At 36.1% G+C, this 18293-nt stretch overlaps 2 long non-coding RNA genes and 1 pseudogene across 5 annotated transcripts; 1 reads left to right on the top strand and 2 right to left on the bottom strand.

Moving 5' to 3' along the window:
• Positions 1-592: 592 nt before the first annotated feature.
• LOC141283064 (uncharacterized) lies at positions 593-1609 on the bottom strand (annotated as a pseudogene).
• Positions 1610-4432: 2823 nt separating this feature from the next.
• On the bottom strand, positions 4433-15940 carry LOC135750182 (uncharacterized). Its single transcript, XR_010532612.2, has 5 exons — positions 15382-15940; positions 14593-14634; positions 14472-14515; positions 10238-10284; positions 4433-4771 (listed from the first exon to the last, which is right to left on the bottom strand). It is a non-coding gene; the product is annotated as an uncharacterized lncRNA (long non-coding RNA).
• Positions 10640-13193, top strand: LOC135750185 (uncharacterized). 4 transcript variants are annotated; one of them, XR_010532618.2, is made up of 4 exons: positions 10640-11443; positions 11747-11831; positions 11924-11970; positions 12819-13193. It is a non-coding gene; the product is annotated as an uncharacterized lncRNA (long non-coding RNA). The 4 variants fall into 4 exon arrangements; XR_010532615.2 differs by having other exon boundaries at positions 11907-11970; XR_010532616.2 differs by having other exon boundaries at positions 10640-11831.
• Positions 15941-18293: the final 2353 nt, after the last annotated feature.

Below are 18293 nucleotides of genomic sequence, written 5' to 3'. Positions count from 1 at the left end.
CTTACGGACAATATCAAGCATTGGTTAAATGAGTGACTCCGGGCGGGGCTGTCACCACAGCAGCAAGCAGGTTCCTGATTGGTTAACGCAGCGCGAAATTCCCCCAAAGCTAAAATATTCAACTCGGGCGTCAGCCGCAAATTCGCGTGAACCACAAAATGCACAAAAAGCACCATTCGCGCGTACCGCGCACAACGCTCAATTGGCGCCTTCCGCACCGCACGCCTCTTTCGCACCGCGGGACCTGTTGACGCGCCTCAACGCGTCTTCACATTGAGTTAACATTGAAATCACTCGCGCTTCACCCCTCTACCGCGGTTGGTGTAAACGCAGCATTAGAGAGCACATGTTGGACCTGTATCTCTCTGTTTATTTGTTAAGTTAGAGACACTTAACTCTACAATATCTATGTGGAAAGATAAAGAGTGTTTGTGTCATCCCCACTATACCATGATAGGATAAAAAATTAAGCAGCCTGGAGAGAAATCACGCTGGAAATTCAAATGCCAGGTACTCATCCCCTTCGTTTATTCATCTTTTGTGATTATATAAATTCATATCATGATTATAGTGACCAAAGTTATCACGGTTATCAATATTATCATGGTTTTGTTAAAATGAGATGGAAATGTTCAAAAAGAACCGATACACACACTGAAGACATTTGAACAAGTTTTATTTTTACCATTACATGGTTAGTGTGTAAACAGTTTTAAGGCGCTATGATGATTTCAGTGTCGCTTGTTCTTCAGGATGTTTCTTCTGATGATGCTGAAGACTTCCAAAATGAGTGAATCTCTCTCCACAGACAGAGCATTTGTAAGGTTTCTCTCCTGTATGAAGTCTCTGATGGGCTTTTAAGTTACCAGATAAAGTGAACGACTTGTCACACTGAGAGCATTTGTAAGATTTTTCACCTGTATGAACTCTCTGATGGTCTTTTAACTGACCTGACCGAGCAAACGTCTTGTCACACTGAGAGCATTTGTAAGGTTCTCTGATGCTTTTGAAAGTTTGACAATTTCCCACAAACATTACAGTGATGAGATTTTTCTCCAGTATGAAGTCTCTGATGGGCTTTTAAGGAAGCTGAATAAGCAAACGTCTTGTCACACTGAGAGCATTTAAAAGGTTTTTCACCTGTATGAATTCTCTGGTGGTTTACTAAGTTTGATTGTTGACTGAAACTCTTCCCACAAACATGACAGTGATGAGGTTTCTCTCCAGTGTGAATTCTCTCATGGATTATCAGCTGATGTTTATTGCAGAAACGTTTATCACAGTGTGAACATTGATAGAGTTTCTCTTTAGAGTAAATTTTCTGCTGTGAAGAACTTGAATCCCTAAAGTGATGCGGTCTCTTATTGGTGTGTAAAATCATGTGCGTCTTTAAACAATGTTTTTGACTAAATCTCTTCTCACAGTGAGGACATTCGTATGGTTTTTCTCCTGTGTGAATTCTCTTATGAAAATCAAGACTTTGTTTGGTGCTGAAGTATTTTCCACATTCAGTGCAGTAGAAAGGCTTTTCACCACTGTGTGACCTCATGTGAACTTTTAGATTTGAGGAAGAGACAAAACTAGTGCTGCAACGACGCGTCGACGTCATCGATTACGTCGACTATGAAAATACGTCGACATGCGTAAAATGCGTCGACGCGTCGCTATTTACATTCATTTCGCGTAATGGCGGCTTCTGCTCCTGGCAGTGTTATCCATACATTGATTTGTTTGTGTGCGCCACAAAATCAACAATGGCCGCAACATTTAACGTTACATTTTTATTTTCATTTAAAACGGCTTCATTTATTGTTGTGCGCGCTCGGTGGTGCCTCTCTTGTGCACGCGCGCTCTCTCTCTTTCTCTGCGTGAAACCCCTAGACAGAGCCTCTCAAACATGACACTGAATGAAAGAATTAAAGGTGCTCTAAGCGAATTGAAGCGTTTTAGACCATAAAACATTTTTTGTTACATACCGGAAACATCTCCTCACTATCTGCTTGCTGCCTGTCCGCTGATCAAACTGTAAAAAAACGCGATCTCTGTAGACAGCCCAGGCTTCACAAACGGCAATATCAACAAATGGCCAAACCTAGCAGCACAAAACAAAACAAAGTATTCCAGCCAATAAACGACAAGAAGGATTTGGGGGTGGGGGTTGGGCGCGTTCATGAAAGCACGGAAGGGAGGGGGAGGAGTTAGCTACGCTCTGTCTGTTTGAAAACAGTTCAATCATCAACAGGAAGTGACGTCGCACATTATTCGCTTAGAGCAACTTTAAAAGTTGGCTGTGTTTTGTACTTGCATTTTCACGTAAACGTCACATGTTACTGGCAGAGAAGACGACTGATTCGAGTTTATCATGAAAGATTAGAAGTGTTTTCCCACACAAACAGGTTGTGCTTGTGCGCGAGCTCTCTCTCCTATGCCCGTGCATGCCTTCTGTAGTAACTCTGTGTGATTGCAATTTTTTAATTTGCGCCGAATTGTGAGATGTCATGCCACCGGGTTGAAGGTTGCTGCTGCCAGCACTTATTCAGCCCCACTCGCGTAATTTGCCGGCTTTAAAAATGTTAGCGCAAGACGCACGGGTTGCTTTTCAAAGCGCTCGCCTGTGAACACGAGTTTAGATTCAGATGCGTCTGTATTTGAGGGCATTTGCCGCGCGTCTAGATGCGCGACCTGATACGAACGGCCACTTAAATAAAAATGAGACAAATAATGAATGATCTATGAATAGTTATATTATTCATCGTCTGTTATTTATATTATTCATATTATTCATTCATGATGCAAAACTCATCAGTTTATTTAAAACGTTTCATATGAATATAATGTTTTCTTAAGTAAAACAAGTCCATTCAATATTTGTTCTTTTACGACACAAGGTATTTGGCAATGTACATGATCCAAGTACTAAAAATTAAGATAAGGATTTTTTTATTTTTCCTCCTGTTCCTCTGCATACTTGATAAATCTTGCTTGTGTATTGTATATCAGGAGTTTCTAAACTTTTTCAACCCAACAGGTAATCTCAAGACCCACCATTTTTTTTAAAATAGAAATATAGGGGAAAACACAAACACATTTGTTCCCTTTTAGTAGCTTTTGAATATGTTTAATTGAATAATATAAAAATACCTTATCTTAGCGCTGCAAGATTAGAGCAAAAATCATAATTGTTTACTGTATTTGCATTAATTTGGAAATTATCTATTTAAAAAAATACAATGAATTGCAAGGATGCAGAAAACAGTTCACTATTGCACACTTATGTATAGGCTACTGAGGATTTAACTGTATTATTTTAATATAGTTAGTCATGAACTAAAGTGGGCTGGTCTAAGTCATGAAACTCCAGGGCTGAAAATGAGTCCCACTCCGGCCCCGGGTGGTTTCCATAAGCTTAAGCCAGGACTAGACCTTAGTTTAATTAAGAAATATAATTAGTTTAAACAAACATGCCTTGCTAAAAACATTACTTGTGTGCATTTTGAGGCCAAACTATGGGCACTGGTGTATTTTAAGATATGTCATGTTTTCAGTTTGGACAGCTCTTATATTTATTTTAGTCTAGGACTAGTCTAATCCATGTCTGGGTGTAAGATAATTTCCTGAATAAATATAGCACCTCCCCAAAGGACACTGCATGGGGGCAAAGTGAGTGCCCGGGAAGGCAACTCTCTACGATTCACGGTGGACTTCCCACTGAGACACATTTGGGTTTCAAAGACACACCTTTAGGGTGTCATACATTTGTATTCTTTTCTCTCAAAGCAAACTGTATATGACATGCTACATGCACAAAGAATCTAAAATCTGTATCTTATTTGTTTTCTATTGGAATGCCTCATTGCAAGTGGTTACAATGGTCTCACTCATATAACAACAGAATTCAATGTTAAAGTATATGTGAAACTTCATTCAATGTTGATAGACACCGCCCATTCTAAGCATAAACCAATCACCCACTGTATACAGATTAAGGACAGCCCTTAGTTTTTACAACAACCAATCAGTACCAAATTCCTATATGCTTTGTTCTCTGGCTATTTAAGGAGATGTGTAGAAGATTTAGGCGGGACTTTCAATATCTAGAAATGCACCCCCATGATGCTGTATCTTTGATATAGCATCATGTATTTAATTTTACTTTGAGGAATCTGTAAACAGATCTTCATTCTTACCAGGTATGCAATGGTTTTTCTTTTTATTCTTTAATATTTTAATTGGATTGTAAATTGGCATCTGAATTATGTTTTACCTACCTGGTAAACTGGTGTACCTACCTACTTTCACTTATATTAGGGATACAAATATGCTTCTAATATGATGACACCATGTACTTTCACTTATATTAGTGGCACAACTATGTTTTTTATACAGCCTGCACATATATTTGTACTCATTCTACAAAACACACAATTCCAAGTCTTTTCAAATACAAACTTTACTGCATTTTTTTCAGCACAGACTTTACAAGTACAAACAAGTACAAACTTTTCAAGTAAAAACTTTAACTTCATTTAACATCAACATCAGACTTTTTTTTCTTTTTAAAGCCTTTTCAAAGCGCTCACTTTTTTCCCTCAGTATTACATTTTCAAACTTCTAGGCACATTTAAAACATTCCCAAACTCACTCGCTGGGGGAAAACACTCATTTTTAGTTAACATTTTTCCTGGACATTGCCAGTCTTAGCTCTGCCATCTTCCCATTCAGGTCTGTTCCAATCTGTCCAGCCGAAACGAGTGCTTTGACATAACTGCATCTGAGAAGGTACATTTTAAAGAAAAAGTTTTAGGTAAAAAATAGACAAAACACTGGTGGATAAACTTATCACAAAGATAAAAAAATCTTTATTGCCGTTTCTTCTAGTGCAAGTCAGTAAAATTAAGTGACAAAGTATGTGAATAGGCAAGTAAGGCCACACTTACTTGCCTATTACTACTCACAGTTTTGCACCAATTTAATTTGCAGGCGAGATAGGGTCATAGTGCCAAACACCACCCTCCACCACCTCTCATCGAAAATTCTTGAATGCATCTGTAGCCCCATGAATGATTGTCAATTTGTTGGCAGATATCTCCATGGGTGTGGTTTGAAAGCAGGCACTAAGCTGAAAGGGGTGGTGGTAGCACAGCAGTATGCTAGCCTAGAATTTGTGATTTGAATCCTGGTCATCACCACCGTTGTGCCCTTGAGCAAGGCACTAACCCCAAGTGGAACTTTGTAAGTGTACAAACAGTATAATAAGAAGTAGGGCTGTTACATTTTATTCGATGTTTGAATATGCATTCAAACATGACGTGAAATATCCACTATAAATAAACCATCCGGTTTTCAAAATGCCATGTGTAGCGCATTTTTTACAGTTTAACACCTCGTAATAGGGAGACCGACGGCAACTGTGCGCAAGAGAGGGAAGACGTGGCTCCGGCTTCTGCAGACTTTTTTGGATAATTCTGCGGAATGATTTTAAATATTTAAAAAAATATATAAGAGAATTTAAGCCGTAAATATTACAAAATTGCATCTAAAATAATTACTTTTTAAAGGCTTACAATGAAAATGAAAACACCAAACCAAACAAGTGCTCTGAATTAAATTGGACCAACACGAACCAGATAGATAGAATTATAGTTTGTATATAAAATTACATATATCATTGTTTATAGTGTTATAGCAGAATAAAAAGCTTGTGTTAAAGGGACATTCCACTATTTTTGAAAATATGCAAATTTTTCAGCTCCCCTGAGTTAAACATTTGATTCTTACCAAGAAAATATACTCTCAAACTGGCATAATAATCAGTGACTTTGCTGATGTAACATGGCTGCAGCAGGTGTAGTGATATTACACACTGCCCGAAAATAGTCCCCTTCGTTACTTTCAAAGGCAGGGGACTATTTTCGGGCAGTGCGTAATATCACTACGCCTGCTGCAGCCATGTTACATCGGCAAAGTCACTGATTATTATGCCAGAATGAGAGTAGGTCTAACCATATCTGCGTAGAAAATAACAACTTTTAATTTCCGTCGGTCTTAGAACACAATTTAATTACAGAAGAGTCAAGTTTTAAATATGAAAAATATTGAAACTCTTTGGTTATTTTTTAGCACAATGCTAATGGTCTAATCAGATTCAATGGATTGGATTGAATCAAATATTTAACTCTAGGGGAGCTGGAAAATGAGCATATTTTCAAAAAAAAGTGGAATGTCCCTTTAATACATTTTTGTTGTGAAATTAGCCTGTATGAAGAATTTCATCATCTTTTTTACAACGCAATGTAAACCAAGGCGTTGAACCGGTTCAAGGAACAAAAACGAAAACCAGAAACTTTTGACGTTTTGCAAGGACCAGAAATGAAACCAGAAACTTTCCAAAAATATATGTTCCAGAACAAAACCGTTAATTGAAAATAATGGTAACCGGTAAATAACGTTCATTTTTCAGTTCTTTGACAAGATTTCTGTGCAATTTGACTCTGTGAAGGTCACTTCCGGTCATCGTTGACTCAGAGAAATGAGAAGCTTGCCACCAGCAGGTAGCCTACTCAAGCCCAAGTCTCTAATGCTCAATCATAAGAGGTAAATATTAGGGCTGGGTACCGAACGTCGATTCTTTTATGGTATCGAACGAAAAACTCCGATACTTGAAGTATCGAAAAATTATTTATCTTTCTGTGCCAAATGTCGCTTCCAAAAAGCCAAGCGGCTGTGTCTGTGTGAGCCTGTAATTGCATGTAAGGATCTAAAGCGCTGGTGATTGGCTGTCCATCACCACGTGACGGAGAGGATTTCTGAAAATTCTCGCAGTCACTCAACAACACAAGTGTAGAAAGGATGCAATATGAGAAATATACAGAAAGTCTTTGTGACATTTGTCTTAGAGTTAGCGCAAGTATGGCCGTGTTGTCTCCGTGAAAGGCACGTCAACCAAAACGGCGCTTCTCCTAAAGTGAAGAGGGGTTTCAATTTAAAGCACAACAGTCTCTCGACAAGGTGTTTAAACTTGACCCACACGCGCAGCTTCGGTCTCTCAATCCTTATGAAATACTCGCGCCTGTCTCTCCGCATCGCAAAGCCTTCATGCCCTCATCTCCCAAAATGGACGATGCGTTTAAACCTATTTTTTACAGTCTATGGTTTAAACTTAATGCACACTCGCAGCCCAACACTGCTTACAAAGCCTGGCTCGTTGTTTAAAACAAACTAAATTTAACTGGTTTGCTAATTTCACTTGAATGAAATGACATTGAACGCATTTTCTAATCATTTTAAATCATTAAATCCCAAATGTATTTAATATTTTGATTAAATGGAATTGTTTACAAAAAACACACATGCATACAAATCTTCCCAGTAAAACTCAAGTCACCCATTTAAATATTGTAACTTTTTGTCAAAGTTGCAGATATAATGAACCCACTTATTTAAATACTTCTAGTCCAAGCTAAAGACCATTTGACATTTCATAAAATAAAGCAGTGTTAATTATATTCTTAAATTCTTTATTTTTGTCCTTATTTTCATAAAAAAAACTGATAAGTGTGTATGCTGGCGCACCCCATATCCAAAACGCACAACCAGTTTTATTAATAATAATTAATAAAAGTTGTGTGTTTATTGCATTTTTGTTAAGGTTTCAATGGATTTTTAATCATATGGTATCGGGAAAAAGTACCGTTAGGAAACGGTATCGAAACGGAGGTATCGAAACTGGCACCGGATCGAAAGATTTGAAACAATACCCAGCCCTAGTAAATATTGTAAGCTACCAAGTATCTCAAGATGTTTGTTTGTTTTTTTTTAATACTAATTAGTGGTGTAACGGATCGCAGTTGGTCAGTGATCTGTACAGATCACAACCCACAGTTCGGCTCGCATGCGATTTGCGGAATAATATGCAAATTTAAATAGGGTGAAAGTTGATCATTTGCACGTGTTTTCAAAGGCTTGCAAATGTTAACACTTAAGTGATTTTAAACAATTTAACCGCAAAAAGGCGCTAAAATAAAAAAAATTCTGTACACACAGACGCACATGTATTTGAATGTGTCCGGCCCAACTCCAATTAAGGCTGTGACTTTTTATTCGATATTCGAATATGCATTTGAACATGACGTGAAATATCCGTATTCGAACTATAAATAAACCATCCGGTTTTTAAAATACCATGTGTAGCGCATTTTTTTAAGTAACACCTCGTAATAGGAAGGAGGCTGAGAGTGAGACCGACGACGGCAACTGTGTGCAAGAGAGGGAATCAAATTGGACCAACATGAACCTAATGTGCATGTCAAGATAGAATTATAGTTTGTATATAAAATGACATATTATTGTTAATATTAAATATTATAGCAGAATAAAAAGCTTGTGCTAATAGGTTCACATTATGAAATTAGCATGTATGAAGATAATTTCATCATTTTTACAACGCAATGTAAACTATATTGAACAACAACAGCATTGTAACCGGATTTGAAATGATCATGTGCTGACTGTCGCGCGTCACATAGACAACAGAGTCAAGTGAGATCTGCTTAACTTAGCGGTAAGTAATTTTTTTCTCAAGTATCAAAGGGTTTGTGCACTCTATCATTAAAACCGGTCAAGCAAACAGCACGCGTAGGGTTAATGTACTTGTCAATGACGGCTCACAAACGTGTGGGATAGGCTATGTATGTGTGCTTGTTGTCAAAGATATTACTTCTCACAAACACGCTCAAGCGCGGGATATGTTTGCTTGTCAATGACGCGCATTAAATCCACTGAGTTTTCCATTGAAATCTGCGGCGTGAATTCCGTTTGGGCTTCCTGCTGCAGTTTAAGTTATTGTCTGTACCTGTTCTGAATAGTTTTTTTTTCATATAAGTTGTTATTCATCATAAGTTTATAACCTGCTGTTTCAAAAGTAAAATAAATAATTCAGACAGTCCTGTTTATGACTGTCACTGTTAATAAATTTGTGATTGAATCTCCCTTATAGTGGTTTTTTTTTTTGATGCACGCGGGGGGGGGGCACCTAGATAAGCGAATATATTGCATGATATTCGATATCCGTTCGAATTTGATCTCTCTCAAAAGTGACAGCCCTAACTCCAATCAAACATGATTATCCCTATGCCCTTCAAAGACAGAACTCTTGATGTATAAAATACATTTGGCGAATAAAGCACTGAAAAACATCATCATTTTCACTTTATGTGGAGCGACTGTTTATGCAGCATCTTCTTCCCGAAGCGCCGTTTGGAATTCGTTCTCCGTCTGTGTGTGTGCGTTTAAGTGCACTCAACAAATGTAGGCATGTCAGTTATGTCGCTTACATAATTTAGCCTTTTTAATGTTCGATGACAAGATAGAGACTTAACTTATTAGTCTACATAATTTTTCTTAATTTTAATGTCCTAATGATCAGCCTACTTATTTTTATGTCCCACAGCTGACATGGAACGTTATTAACCGGTCCGGGAACTTTATTTTTTGTTCTAACCGGTTCAGGAACGTCAACTTTAGGGTTGAACCAAAAACCGGAAACGTTAAAATACTGTTTCTGTTCGGAACGAACCAATTGGGAAAAAATTCAGGTTCAAAGCCCTGATGTAAACTTTATATTAATCAACCAACAGCATTTGTCTTGTAAACTGATTTAAAATGATCACGTGCTGACTGTCGCATGTCACATAGACGACAGAGCGAAGTAAGATCTGCTTAACTCAGCGGTAAGTTTTATTTCTCAAATATCAATGGTTTGTGCTCTCTATCATTAAAAACGGTCAAGCAAACAGCACGCGCAGGGTTAATGTATATGCACGCGCGCATACATAGGCTATGTATGTGTGCTTGTTTTCAGTGACGATTACTTTTCAGAAACACGCTCAAGCGCGGGATATGGGTGCTTGATTTTTCTCAAAAGTGACAGCCCTAATAAGAAGATCCATTATAAAGACAGTACATACAGACAGGAGCCATCTTAAAAAACAGCCTCGATAAGTCGAGCAACGAATGTCGTGCTATATACATTTGACACCCCTATAATCCCTCCCTCAATGGAAAAGCTAACCAAGCCAATGTAAAGTGAGCTGACTCGACCTTACCTGTAGGGTACTATGCAATGGAAAAGCGCCTTTAGGGTGCAAAACCCCATTTACCATAAAACAGGGTTAAAATGACGTGCTGTCTCTGATATATTATATATAACTGCAATATAAAAACGTAAGATTTACATTACCATAACATCTTCACTATGAAGAGTCGCTCAGCTTCTTCTAACTCAGTCTTTTAGAGAGAGTGATAGAGGTAATGTCCCAGATAGCAGACGGACTCGGCCCGAATGTGGCCTCATGATGGCACTGCTGGCGTGCCGCCGGCAACGGCATGCAACATGTCAGCCAAGTATGGGCCGGGTGTGGCAATGATGGCACTGGATCCATGATGGCAGATAATATTTGGGCCAGTTGTGATTGGGAGGTATGTGGCCCAGATCAGTGTAGTGATTCTGGCCCAGATCAGTCTAGTGATTGTAAGCCACATTTAAAATACTGATTTATAATAAATAATTAAATTGAAGGATTTTCAGGCTATCTTAATCTTAATGTTTATTTAACCTTTATTAAGTAAAATGTTAGTTTTGTATTAAAAGAAACTAATATATTTGGACAATAATGTTTGTCTACATTTCAATCACATAAACTTGCCTTCAGATCATGGGTCAAGATTATTTTGTTCAAATGACCCTGAACTTCCAAAAGTTTTTCTTTCTGAATTTAAAAGTTTCTATAACATTGCTTTGAGAAGCACCATGGATCGTTTCTATTTAAACTTGCTTTTGCGCGATTTTCATTGTAGCAGGAGTTTATTCCTGCTGAAGATTTCTGACTTCAATGACTAAACTATCATTGTGTACAATCAGATGTTAGATACTGCAGAAATAAACGTTACTGTGCTGAAGATTTCTGACTTCAATGACTAAGTAAAACTATCATTGTGTACAATCAAATGTTAGATACTGCAGAAATAAACCAAATGTATTGTTAACCTTCGCGTTACGTTAAGGATGCGCAGTTTATTTATGAAGTGCAACAAGAACCTACACGCGGATGACATCAAAGTACTGCGAGAGCGACTCGAAAGATCATGGACAGCATTCTGATTTCAAATCACTCTCGCGGTATTTTAACGTCATCTTTTTCTAGTTCCTGCAACTCAGCATTACGTTGAACACCTTGTCAAAAATGATTGAGATGGCCAATCAAATCAAAAAAGGCGAGTGCCACTGGCCAATCACATAACAGAAGACGAGCTTTCCTGTTAACGGAAGCCGAGCGGCGGCCAATCAAATTAACCAATAGGCGGGGTTACCGTCGGAGTAGCAGTTACACCGCGTCAATCAATCATAACGGACACACAGATTTCAAAGGCAGCAGGATGAAAGATAGTAAGTACCTGAACTTAAATATTTAAACTTTTCCAATCATAAAAATGTTTTTGTTTAAATGTCTTACAAACGTATAAAGGGATGCAAACGTTTACGTGATTCGTGTATAACGTAATGTGTGACAATTAACGTTATATTGATATTAAATTAGCTGTTTTCCATCAGGTTAAGAATAACTGTGATCATATTATAATGAAGTAATCGAATTTGGTTATCTGGTCTTCCTGATGTTAGAACATTTATATAAAAAACATATTTAAAAAACGTATTTCTGTAACGTTTAATTTCCTTTTTTGATGAAAGTGTGTCTGTGTTCATCAAGACATGAAGACTATGGAGTGGGACAAGAGAAGGATGATGGGGTGTATATTCCAATAGACACATTAAGGTAAATTAAATATTGAGGCTCATGTTTGCATCTTTGTGTTTATATATCAAAAGATTGCTCTATATGGCTAAATAGTCACATTGTGATTTCAGTGAAAGCTGATAAATACAGAGGGCTGGACAGTGGTTTCATTCATTAGGTGAGTAAGAACTGACCATAGCCTAACATTACTTTAGTTACACGAATTGCATTGTTGAATACAAAGGAAATTGGTAAAAATACAAATATTTTGAATTTATACCATGGTCTGTTTAAATACTCGATTCTGATTGGCTGGAAGGTGTGCATTAAAACCGTTTAACGCACAGGTAGTTCCAGTCAGTTTGATTAAAGTTAGAAATTAATCCACTACTATAAACATTGGTAACCATAGTAACACAGTTACACTTGCAGAGAGAGCGAGAGAGAGATTTCCAACTGTTTGATTTTTGTTTTCATTTAATTTAATCCATTTCAATAAATGTAATGTGTCCTTATATAGTAATCGTGGTTAGAGACGTCGGTTTTATTTCACACTTTACATAATTCATTTAAATAAATGATTAGTTCAAATAAAGATTGCCTTGTCACTGTCAGTGTTGGCTGTCATTCATAAATTATTTAATGAGTTTAAATAAATATGATAATTCATTTAAATAAATGCAATACAATGGCACTACTTTATTTAAAGCGGACGGAGTGCGAGCCTTAACTTAAGAAGATGACCGTCATTTTTTACCTGTCGGTTAAAATTACACTGTAAACATTAATTACAGCTTTAACTTGGCAAATAACCAAGGTATAAGTGGGATAATCCACGGCTAGCCATGCATTAAAGGGTTTTAATGCACTTCGCAGAGGCAACCACCCTCCGCTACGCGTCGGGTGGTTCTTCGCCTCTACGTCGTGCATTAAAACCCTTTAATGCATGGCTGGCCGTGGATTATCCCTTACATATAGAATACTGTGAAATTATTTTCTGTTAATCATGTGCTGTGTTTGCTTCAGGTAAAGAGGTGGGACAAGGATGCTGACAGGACAGGAGGAGGTGACATTCAGGTTAGTGACAGTACATCAGGGCCACCATTTAATTTAATGTTAATTTAATTGCTTCCAAAATCAATACTTGACAAATCTTTAGAATTATATCTGCAAAGCTGAATTTGTCATAGGTGGATAAAGTATGACAACAATTGTGAAGACCTTAGACGTGCAGTATATGGTTCTTCTCTCTTTCATTTATATTGATTTGACTTAATTTTCTTGGTAAATAATAATGGGGATATTCCTAATATAATATATTTTAAATACATGCTTAGAACATATCTCATTTGCTTTGTATCTAAATGAAAAGTACCTCTTTAAGGTCTAAGCTATGTTTCATTTTATTTAGACATTCAACGCAGACATTTTCATCCAAAGCAACTTGAGGAAGAAAACAGAAGCTGTTCATCCTAAAAGGTTCATCTTCTAATTGTTTATCTAACTGTTTGTTTTAAAGTATACCATTATGCTTTTAATTACTTTATTATATGGCTTTTGCTTCATAACAATTATTGATTTGCATCTGTTTTCTTTTAGTGGGCTGCTGTAATGTTTACATCTATGGAAAGAGGAGCTGAGAAGAAAAGATAGGCTGGAAAGCAGTACTTCTTGTTGAGGACAATCCTGAATAGGAACACTTTCTCATACACATAGATTATTAGTAGTGTTTGATTGTTTGTTTCATTTTTATGAATTGTATTGTTTTAATTTTTCGTTTTATTTTAAATTACCTAAGTTAGATTCATGCTAATACTTTAACTGGACCTTGTATCTTTGCTGGCTGGCTGGCTGTAGAGTTGGTTTCACATACACATGAAGTTTCTAATTAACTAACTTTTAAGTTCAGTTTGGTTTAAACTTGTATTTACCCATGGTAATTCATTTAAATTTCTATTCATGCTTATATATTAATTTCAATGAACTTCTGTATTTGTGTATAGCTGGCAATTTGGGCAAGCTACGTTTGACACACAAATGTAACTGTCACAAAGGTTTTTTTTATTATCAGTTTGTTCTAAACATTTGTTTGTTTACTAAGGATGAAATTGCTTTGTAATTTAAGTTGTTGGTAGATTCATGCCAATAATGTATTTGAACAAACTAGTATTTTTGTTTATTGCTGGCAGTTTATACTAGAAGAGTTTTAACACATACAATGTTGTAGTGTTATTGACTTGTGTGCTATTGATTAATAAAAAGGCAATCAATTTGAAAGTAATTTTTCGTGTGATTTATTTATTAATATAATTTGGGCAAGATTAGGCTGAGTTATGGCTCAGTTTTGGAAGTTCTGGTTAAATGCTGGTTTTAATATGGTTGACCTATGGCTGAGAACTGGTACCGATGTTAGAACCTGTTCTGGCCCAGGTTTGGGCCAATTATGGGCTATTATCTGTCAGAGACATGGGCCAGTTGTGGCCCATGTGTGGCCTTTGTCCGTAATTCAGAACTGGGCCACTGTAGGGCCGTCATTCTTTGTTGTATGTGGGCCGAGGAAAAACTGGTTGTGTGGGCCGGAGCTGGGCCGGAACAAAATTGCTATCTGGGGTGATTAGTAGCTACTGAATACACTACAGTTTATACATTTAGTACATTACTTAATTACTTGCCATTTACCTTTCATTATGTACCATGACTGGATAATCCATCCATTCGCTGACCTTTAATAAAAAATACAAAGATAAACTTAATAATTAACACCTGTCACCGATATCAACTGGCAGAAATTCACTCTTACCATACAGCATGTGAAAGAACTCAGAAAATCACTCTGATGGGCCTACAAAAAGAGAAATAATAAAAGGGAAAAACACTGCAATTAGGCAAGGATTAAGCCAAACATTAGTTGTAATTTTGGTGAGGTAGTATTGACTCCAGCCATGTCAAGCTATAAGTGCTTGGCCTGCTTGCAATGTCTGCTTAAACACAAACATAACCCTCTCACTAAAATAAAAGTATAACTCTTACATAAAGATAAATATAAGGGATGTCAAAATGCATTAGATATGAACATTTTAAATATATTAATAAAGCACACCACCTGTTGCCAGAAAGCTGCTTTTATCTGTATAATTTACATGCAGATGTAACAGTTACATTACAATGTCTGTGAAAATGTCTGTACACGTTATTTTTCTAGAATAATTTCTCAAGTGACTGTTAGGCATTATAAATGTATTGCCTTTTTTAAACAAATCGTATTTTGTAAATTATGAATTAACTGCATAAATAAGTGCCTTATTAATCACTGTTCCTTTAAGTAAATGCTTCATAAGGTTAACCAGAATAATATAAACGGAAAGATTCTGAACAGTTTTGTGCATTGTGCAATAACATTAAATTAAAACATAACGTTACTTACAAAAACACCCATGAAAAATTAAGCATCAAACCATAGTAAACTGCAAGCTACACGATTACTACGACAAAAACTTGCAAACCTCCCCTAACAGTAATGACTAATTAGGCTGTAACAAACTAGACAGCAAGAAACTTATGCAAAATATATTAAATATTTTGAACTTACTTCTAAAACCCCGCTGTACTGTTATACTCTTCTCTCAGTCCTCAGTCCCATAGATATGTATATAAAGGCTAGATGGCTCAAGGCGGAGTCAGCTGTGTCGTCACTTGGCGGCCATCTTAGGTCAGTGCTGCCATAGTGCTGCTCCCTGCTGCTGTGGACGGAAGGTGAGTGACATACGCCAACTAAAATGCTCGTAACTTGCTGAATTCTTGACGGATTTACAAACGGTTTGGTTTTTTACAAACGTTATTAACGTGGCTATAATTATGGATGCTTTAACATGTTTCATGAATTTTTTATTTATTTTAGTATACGTATTCAGTGTCATAGGTACATCTTTGACGTTTATAACAAACCAATCCGTTTGAAAATCGGTAAAAAATTAAGCAAGTTATGGTCATTTAAAAGTACCTGCATCATTAAAACTCAATGCTACGAGTGAGCGAGCGCCCTGTCCTAAGATGGCCGCCAAAATGCGGACGTTCCACTCAATTGGCCATCAGCGCGGACGAGCCATCTAGCCTTTATATACATATCTATGCTCAGTCCTGTCAGATTTTCCCGGTCATCTTCTGCGCTTTTGGCCTGAGTGGCGGTTGGCAACTGAAGGGTCATTAGCGCCTCCTACTGGACTGGGTGTACCGCATTCAATAGGCAGTGGAGGAAATTTTTATTATATGCTATGTTCTTTTGACTATTTATTATTAATTAAGCAATACATTTAACACGATTTAATAATAATAATAATAATAATATGTAAATTCGCTAAACAAACACTATACTAAAAGATATAAAAGCAACCAAAAAAATAACATTAGGTTATTTATTTATTTATTTATTTATTAACTTTACCAATCCCTGCACAAATAAAATAAAAAACTAAACTAAAATAAATAATAAAATAAAATAACAATGTATTGATTTGTGATTATTAATAATAATCAGTATCAACTTATCACTGTTTGTTAATATACACAGACTAAGTTGGCAGATTTCTGATGATGGTAAACTAAAGAAGTAATTTTTGTTAAAAGTAATTAAAATAGCTGTTGATTCCCCATAATGAACATACATTTCAAAGCTTCTTGAACACTCACTTACATATTTAAAGATGATCTGACCAGATAATTTTTACTTGCTGTATAAAAGCAAAAAGATGGTGATCCGGGGGGGGGGGTCTTTAGGTCACAAAACTAACAGGACTTCATAATATAGTATTTTTAATACAATAATGCAGTGTTTTCTTTGTCATTTTTGACAAATACATCCACAAAGTACCATAACCATATGCCACAGCTTTAAAAATGCATCAGTATCACATGCATGTATGTTTACATACATTTATTAAATATGTGGAAAACAATATATGTATGTCACATATTTATAATTAATGTTGTCCATATGTGCGAGAAACCAATACTATACTGTAATATATGCAGATATATGGTATCATATATTGATGACACCAAATATTTTTTTCACATGTTTGGACATATAAATGTTCATATATGTTGCAGGCATATATTGTGTTCTCAGATAGGTCAAATATATGTATACATATGTGGAAAACAAATATGTATGTCACATATTTATAATTAATGTTGTCCATATATGCGAAAAACCAATACTATAGTGTAATATATGCAGATATATGGTATCATATATTGATGACACCAAATATTTTTTTCACATGTTTGGACATATAAATGTTCATATATGTTGCAGGCATATATTGTGTTCTCAGATAAGTCAAATATATGTATAAATATGTGGAAAACAAATATGCATGGCACATATTTATAATTAATGTTGTCCATATATGCGAAAAACAAATACTATAGTGTAATATATGCAGATATATGGTATCATATATTGATGAAACCAAATATTTTTTTCACATGTTTGGACATATAAATGTACATATATGTTGCAGGCATATATTGTGTTCTCAGATAAGTCAAATATATGTATAAATATATGTCATACTATGTAAAATATATGTACATATATGGCCATATATTACATTTTTGTATGGGAAATGTCATCTCAGCACCTTTTTCATTTAGTCATTACTTTATACAATAGTTGATGGTTTATGGCCATACTGTTCATGGGAGGCATACTTGTTTTGCTACATCTAAAGCAAGATGTAATATAACATTGTATAGTAATTGGACGTTCACCTATAAATGGTTAGAAATTCCCTGAGACTGGATTAAAAATCATCATTGTGACAATCTTTGCTACATCATGAAGAAACATCAATCTTCTTTTGTAATGAACGACAGATGAATGAAGTGTTGTGCAAACTAATGTTGACATATTATGTAAATTTACAAGGACATAGGAAAACACATCCCGTAAAATCCATCTTACAAGAATGCTTAGAATACACAAGAACAAATTTCAATAGTTTTGGATGGGTGGGGAATACAAATGCACAAAGGGCAAACATTAATCAAATACAAGTAACCCCCACTGTGTCAATATCATAATACCACCTTGGAGATTCATACAACCGCTAGTAGATATAAGCTTACAACAAATGTTTAAAGAGAATTCTGGAGTAATACCACAGTGGATAATTGTTCAAGAATATTTGAACAATTATCGAAATAAATTACTTATATATACGGATGGATCAAAGGAGCCAGAGTCAGGCCGCACTGGGGCTGCAATTTACATTCCCCACCATGAAGTAAGAATTGTAAAGAGAGCAACAGATAATTTATCAGTGTATACTGTAGAATTGTTGGGTATATTATGGGCATTACAATGGTTGGAAGAAAACAATCAGAATAAAAATGTCATAGCCTTGGACAGTTTGTCTGCTTTATCAAGTTTACAACACGGAAACGCATCGTGCAGGCAGGACATTATCTACCAAATATTGCAGGTGCTTCTTACACTCC

Source organism: Paramisgurnus dabryanus, chromosome 12 (assembly GCF_030506205.2).
Source record: "Paramisgurnus dabryanus chromosome 12, PD_genome_1.1, whole genome shotgun sequence".
Taxonomy (NCBI): domain Eukaryota; kingdom Metazoa; phylum Chordata; class Actinopteri; order Cypriniformes; family Cobitidae; genus Paramisgurnus; species Paramisgurnus dabryanus.
Note: the sequence above shows the minus strand (reverse complement) of the source record. Positions and strands in the feature narration are given on the sequence as shown.